Below are 7952 nucleotides of genomic sequence, written 5' to 3' on the forward strand. Positions count from 1 at the left end.
ATATGCAGGAGCAAGGCCGACGATGACTCTGGAACCTTGAATCGGCAGAGATCTGGGTGCAAACCTTCGAAGTCTGGCCTCGATTCCTCAGGTATCATGCATGTAAGAGAAAAGGTAGGTGAGTATAAGGTTTCCATGGCCTGAGAAGCCATGGATTCCGATGGGTTTTGAGGTAAGGATGATGGGAGGCTGCTAGGGTTAGGGGAAGGTTCGAGAAAGTTTGAGAGATGAGAATATCCAAAGGCGGCTATCAGAATGAAATGGGGGGGGGGATTAGGGTAGGGTTAGGTGAATTAAAATGGTAAGGGATGATCATGGCCGTTGATCAAAATGATCAACGGCCTGGATTAAAAGAAAGGCCGGGCGGGTTAGTGAATGGGTTAAGGGGGTCGGGTTAAAATGAAATTGGGCCGGTCCAATTGGGTGTTAAGATTGGGTTAATTTGAGGGCTAAAATTGAAATTTAAATAGGTTGTAATTGAAATAAAATGAGGCTAAATGTTAAATAGCCAGTTTTTCCTTTTTATTTTATAAAAATAATAAATATGATTTTAAAAGCAAATTAAAAGTACTGACCCAATTAATAATATATAAATATTAATTTAAAATATTGGGACCAATTTTACAATTATAAAATGCTATTAAATCTTAAAGGAGGCTAAAATTGCAATTATATGCAATTTAACTTTAAAAATACCAAATAAATTTGTAAAAATATGCAAAAATCACCTTTATTATATTTTGGTATAAATATGGGAATAAAATAAATTATTCACCAAAATGATGATTTTGGGAATAATTATAGATTTTGTACTGCTAAAATAGACAATAAATTGATTTTAAAAATCTTTAAGAATTAGGAAAAATACCAAAACTCTTGGGGCATGCTTATATATGCATGTCCATGCTATTTTGAAAGTATTTTGTATAGAAATACATATGAAAAAATTGGGTATCAACAGTTGCCCCTCTTTACCCGAGGAGGATGAAAGAGTTGTCATGTAAAGATATGATGGCCAATTTTGACCGGAAGTGGCGATTTGAAAGGAGTTTTGACTGAGCTCTGGTCACATATCCCTGGTCTTACAGGAATCAGGCCATATGTAGTTCAGGAATCATTGACGGAATATGCCGATAGAGATTTGAAACGGACGAACGCGATGTTTAGATTGAGAGAGGTTTCTGAAAATCGATAGGCTGCGGGAACCGGAGCGAGATCGCTCCTGATGAGACGGCCGTTGCTATCCGATTTACCTGCAAATGAGCAATACGAACATACATTGTGCATAAATTTAAACGTGATGCAAATTCCCATTGGACCATGAATGTTGTCTTTGGACGGTTAGGATGACGTCCTTGGACCATGACATCCCGGGCTATGAAGAGCGTAAATAAAAATTCGCAGGCTATGAAATGATGTTCTAGGGCCATGTAGATGATGCCTCCGAACTATGATGCCTTTGAATAATGATATGCAAAAGATAAAATGGGGTCCTCAGGCCATGACATGGCGTTCTCGGGCTATGCAAATGGTGCCTCCGAACAATGACGCCTTTGGACAATTTGGAGATCTTTCAGCCCATGAAATGCAGAAGGTGGCGATCTTTCAGCCCATGAAATGTAGGATTTGGCGATATTTTCAGCCGATGCAAGACGTAAATAAAAGGTGGCGATATTTCAGCCATGTGAGAGGGATAAGGTGGCGATCTTTCAGCCGATGCAAGAAAATAAAGTTCGATATTTCAGCCATGCAAGATGGAGACAGAGCTTAGTCTCGGAAGGCAGAAAGGTAGCCTTATGCAATGCAGTAAATGCAGATGGAGGTAGAGCTTAACCTCGAAAGGCAGAAAGGTAGCCTTATGCAAAATGCAGATGGAGACAAAGCTTAGTCTCGAAAGGCAGAAAAGTAGCCTTATGCAGATGATGATGGAGGTAGAGCTTAACCTCAGAAGGCAGAAAATTAGCCTTATACAAAATGCAGATGGAGACAGGGCTTAGTCTCGAAAGGTAGATAAGGTAGCCTTATACAATGCAAGGAAATGCAAGATGGAGACAATGCTTAGTCTCGGAAGACAGAAAGGTAGCCTTATGCAATGCAGAGAAATGCAGGATGGAGACAATGCTTAGTCTCGGAAGGCAGAAAGGTAGCCTTATGCAATGCAGAGAAATGCAGGAGGGAGACAATTCTTAGTCTCGGAAGGCAGAAAGGTAGCCTTATGCAAATGATGAGAAATGCAGGATGGAGACAATGCTTAGTCTCGGAAGGCAGAAAGGTAGCTTTATGCAAATGATAATGGAGGTAGAGCTTAACATCGGAAGGCAGAAAAGTAGCCTTATGCAATGCAAAGATATGCAGATGGAGGTAGAGCTTAATCTCGGAAGGCAGAAAAGTAGCCTTATGCAGTGCAAGAATGTAAAAGGACGATTAGTAGTAAGATCTCTTAGCTGATAGCCGATTATGACAATATGACTGCTGGGGAGATTGTGCATGGATAGCAATCGCAGGCACGTGATGGTTCTGAGAAGTTGCATTCTTGGGAAAGTGTGAGTGCATAAATATATCTAATGATATTGCAAATTGAGTGCCTGCAATCCAAAGAAAACTCGTGAGTTCTGTAAGGGGAAAAGGTTAGTTCGTCTTCCCCGGGCTCTTGACGTTGTGTGTCATTGGGGTAGCGTCGCTAAACAACAGCAATCCGGATAATAGTTATGCATGATTTAGTAAATATAACTTAAGTATATAATCGAAAATAGTTTTCTTTAGATGAACCAACGACTGCGACGTGGTTCCAGACATTGCAACCTCTTTCGCTCCGGAATTTTGAGGGTCCTCCTCAAAATTCTGCCCCAGTTTGCTGAGCGGACATTTCTGACGGCTGTGCTGGATGACTAAAAAAATCATCTTCGGAATTTTGAGGGTCCACCTCAAAATTCTGCCCCAGTTTACTGGGCTGGCGCTTCTGGCGATGCATGGACTAAAATCAACTTCGGAATTTTGAGGGTCCTTCTCAAAATTCTGCCCCAGTTCCAATAGCGGGGAAAAATGGAATTTTTATTAAATTATGACCGAACCCATAGGGATACCTACGTATCCCCTCTTAAACGGGAATCAGGTCAGGCATAGTTCAAATTACATCATAGAGGGAATCATAAGTGGTTACACATAATATCGTTTTACTGCATCTGAATTGATCGGCTTTGGCCAGACTTCTCCGTCCATTTCTACAAGAATAAGGGCTCCTCCAGTTAGAACCCGGTGAACCATGTATGGACCTTGCCAATTGGGAGAGAACTTCCCCTTGGCTTCATCTTGATGTGGGAATATTTTCTTCAACACTAGCTGCCCCGGTGTAAACTTCCTTGGCTTAACTCTTTTGTTGAAGGCTCTCGACATTCTGTTCTGATACAACTGACCGTGGCAAACTGCATTCATCCTTTTCCCATCTATAAGGGCTAACTGCACGTAGCGTCCTTTTACCCATTCTGCATCATCCAACTCTGCTTCTTGTATGATCCTTAAGGAGGGAATTTCTACCTCGGCGGGGATGACTGCCTCTGTACCATAAACCAACATGTAGGGAGTTGCTCCGGTAGATGTGCGGACTATGGTGCGGTACCCCAATAAGGCGAATGATAATTTCTCATGCCATTGTTTGTGCCTTTTGACCATCTTCCTTAGTATCTTCTTGATATTCTTGTTGGCTGCCTCCACAGCTCCATTCATCTGAGGCCTGTAGGCTATAGAGTTCTTGTGTTTGATCTTGAATGTTTCACACATTGCTTTCATCAAGTCATTGTTGAGATTGGAACCATTATCGGTGATGATTGATTCCAGAATTCCGAACCAACAAACAATGCGGTCGCGGACGAAATCTGCCACAACCTTCTTAGTGACCGCCTTGTATGATGCTGCTTCGACCCATTTGGTAAAATAATCGATTTCCACTAAGATGAATCTGTGCCCATTTGATGCGAAAGGCTCGATAGGTCCGATAACATCCATTCCCCAAGCGGCGAATGGCCATGGTGAGCTTGTTGTAAGCTCGTTTGGAGGCACTTTTATCATATCTGCATGTATCTGACAGTGATGGCATTTGCGAACATACCAGATACAGTCTGTTTCCATAGCCATCCAAAAATACCCTGCTCGGAGTATCTTCTTTGCTAAGACAAAACCATTCATGTGCGGCCCGCAAGTCCCTGCATGCACTTCGTCCAATAGCCTGGATGCTTCTTTTGCTTCGATACACCTTAGTAAACCCAGATCGGGAGTCCTCCTATACAGGATTCCTCTACTGTGAAAGACGTTGCTGGATAACCTACGAAGTGTGCGCTTCTGAGTAGCGTTGGCAAGTTTTGGATATTCCCCTGTTGTCAGGTACTCCTTGATGTCATGGAACCATGGTTTTCCATCCGCTTCTTCCTCAACGTGGGCGAAATAAGCTGGCTGATCATGAATCTTTACTGGGATGGGATCAATGAAATTTGTATCTGGATGTTGGATCATGGACGAAAAAGTACCTAATGCATTAGCAAACTCGTTCTGGACTCTAGGGACGTGTTGAAATTCTGCCTTTGTGAACCTTTTCCTCAACTCCTGTATGTGATGCAAGTAGGGAAGTATCTTAGAGTTCGTGGTTGCCCACTTTCCTCGAACCTAATGTATGAGCAAGTCTGAATCCCCGATCACTAGCAACTCCTGAATGTTCATGTCAATGGCCATTTTGAGCCCCAAGATGCAGGCTTCATATTCGGCCATATTATTAGTGTAAGGGAACCTGAGCTTGGCGGATACTGGGTAGTGCTGGCCGGTTGCTGATACTAGGCCTGCTCCTATGCCAACTCCTTTAAAATTTGCAGCTCCATCGAAAAACAACCTCCAACCATCATAGGATTCTGCAATATCTTCTCCTATGAAAGATACCTCTTCATCGGGAAAATACGTTTTTAGGGGCTCGTATTCTCCATCCACGGGATTCTCGGCGAGATGATCCACCAAGGCTTGCCCTTTGATTGCTTTTTTGATCACATAAATAATGTCGAATTCGCTTAGCAGGATTTGCCACTTGGCGAGCTTGCCAGTGGGCATGGGTTTCTGGAAGATATACTCCAAAGGGTCTATTCTAGATATGAGATAAGTAGTGTAAGCACAGAAGTAATGCCTCAACTTCTGCGCGACCCAAGTCAGAGCACAACAAGTGCATTCTAAAAGAGAATACCAGGCCTCGTACGGTGTGAACTTCTTACTGAGATAGTAGATGGATTGCTCCTTTCTCCCTGTTTTATCATGTTGTCCCAGAACACAACCGAATGCTCCATCCAATACCGCAAGGTAAAGCAATAGGGGTCTTCCTAGCTCAGGCAGAACCAAGACTGGTGGCATTGACATGTATTCTTTGATTCTGTCGAAGGCTTTCTGACAATCATCAGTCTACTTGGTAGCAGCATCATTTTTCAATATTTTGAAGATAGGTTCACAAATGACAGTGGACTGAGCTATGAACTGACTGATATAGTTGAGTCTCCCCAGGAAACTCATCACGTCCTTCTTGTTCTTTGGCGGCGGAAATTCTTGAATAGATCTGACCTTTGATGGGTCCAATTCTATTCCTCGACGACTCACGATGAAACCCAATAATTTTCCAGCAAGAACCCCGAATGCACACTTGGCGGGATTCAGTTTCAGATTGTACCTCCTCAGTCTGTTGAAGAACTTTCTTAAGTCTTCCATATGATCCCTCGATCTCCTTGTGTATCATGTCACGAAAGATGGTAGTCATGGCTCTCATGTAAGTGGCACCAGCATTTTTCAAACTGAATGGCATCATTTTGTAACAGTACATTCCCCATGGCGTGATGAAAGCCGTTTTCTCTGCATCTTCCTCATCCATCCATATCTGATGATACCCAGCGAAACAATCAACAAAATACTGCAACTCATGCTTGGGGCAGTTGTCGATAAGAATGTGTATGTTAGGCAAGGGGAAGTCGTCTTTGGGACTGGGCCGATTAAGATCCCGGTAGTCAACACAAACTCTAACTTTCCCATCCTTTTTTGGCACTGGCACGATGTTGGCTAACCATGTCGGATACTCTACTACCTTGAGAATCTTGGCTTTGACTTGCTTGGTAACCTCTTCTTTGATTTTCAAACTCATGTCGAGTTTGAATTTCCTGAGCTTCTACTTTACCGGCAGACATATTGGATCTGTTGGCAGTTTGTGAGCTACAATGGATGTACTGAGACCAGTCATATCATCATACGACCAGGAAAATATGTCTTCATATTCCTTTAGGAATTCCGTGTACTCTTTCTTTTCTGATGGTGATAGGTGAACACTGATGCGCGTTTCTCTGACATTCTCTGTATCTCCTAGATTAACGACCTCAGTTTCGTCCAAGTTAGACTTAGGCCTATTCTCAAAATTCTCAACCTCTCTGACGACCTCTTCTAGTATATCATCCTCTTCTGAATCCATATCTGTTTGTTGCGTTGTCTCATTGTATGTCACAACCATTAGTTCATCAAGATAAGTAATAGTAATGTTGTATAAATAAAGTAATGAGAGAAAAAATAATAAGAGTAAGATTTGTAAGGAAACCGAAATGATTTGATAAATTTCATAACTTTTTTGAACATTGGAAGATCTTATTGAAAAACTTCAAAATGTTAAAGGAAAGTCAACTAGTAAAAATGAAAGATAGTGCATGATGCTTGTTCAGCCTTGCTACCCCGAGGCTTTCCGGGCTCTGGTGGTTTTGATGGTCCAGTTATTAAGGCATGCTCCTCGGTTTACGGCCTGTATGGAAGGGTCTGTTGATCTTGTGGAATATGATGACGATGCTAGAGTGCACGAACTAACCTTTGGGGAGGGGAATAATAAAAGAAAAACAAAAAAGGTAACAAGTTAGTGCGGATTATGAAGAAAAATGTCACAGTATTTAAACACATTGTGCAAGGATGTAAATCGTGTCCTAATTTGGGTGTCTCGTTGTGCTTGAGGTAGGCCTAGCGACAAATTAATTTGGAGAACTTATAATGCTAAATGCCTCATTTTATTGATAAAAATAAGACAAATCCAAAACTACACTAAATAACAGCAAGTAAAATGTCACTAGTGGCCATCGGCCTTATTACATCGTTAAAGCAAAATAAAATACTCCTAACTACTTGGTCCCAGAAGGACCTTCTTCAGGTTGAATGTTCTCGTTGATCAAGTCCTCCAGCTCGCGCAGATTTTCCAGTAAAAATGCTATCGCCAGACGTTCTCCTTTGCCTTCCTCAGCATTTTGACAGTCGATGACTCTTTTCCTCACTTTCCCTTCCAATTCCAGCAAGTTGTACTCCAGGTATTCTAGCTTCTCACTAGCCTTGGTGACTCTCTCTTTCCATTCGTTGATTTGGTTGCTCGATGGGAGGTTTCTCCACCAAGTCTGCAAGAGTGAAGGTATGTTTACCATACCGAAGTCAAGAACTTTGTCATTCATTTTCTGCAAAACAAAAGGGTTAAGACCTCACCCCCACCGGACTCGACTATTTAATACCAATAATCAGCATAAAAAGCATTTAGTTCTCCAAATAAATGCATAGAACATGTAGGTGTCCGTTTGGGTTTCAAGGAAACCCAGTGGACTTCGGATAAGGTTATCTTAATGAGTCATTATGTGGACAACATAACTGACTCGGCTAGGTTTGACCATAATGCATGCACAGTTAAATAGAGTAAGGTTTCTATTGTGGTATTAGACAGGTACCCTTGAGCGGACAACTCAAGAGGGAAAGGCAAGGAACCGTCGACTGCACCGCTGATCGACTGGTTTTACCGCAAATACGCCTTTGCCAAATTTAAAGGGTGATAATATTGGAAGAGCTCAACCACTCATTATAAGCGTTGCTATGGTATTTGTTTGGCACGAGTGGAATATGATGTTGAAGATGCAGTTTACAAGAAT

This window comes from Nicotiana sylvestris, chromosome 9 (assembly GCF_000393655.2).
Source record: "Nicotiana sylvestris chromosome 9, ASM39365v2, whole genome shotgun sequence".
Lineage (NCBI taxonomy): Eukaryota > Viridiplantae > Streptophyta > Magnoliopsida > Solanales > Solanaceae > Nicotiana > Nicotiana sylvestris.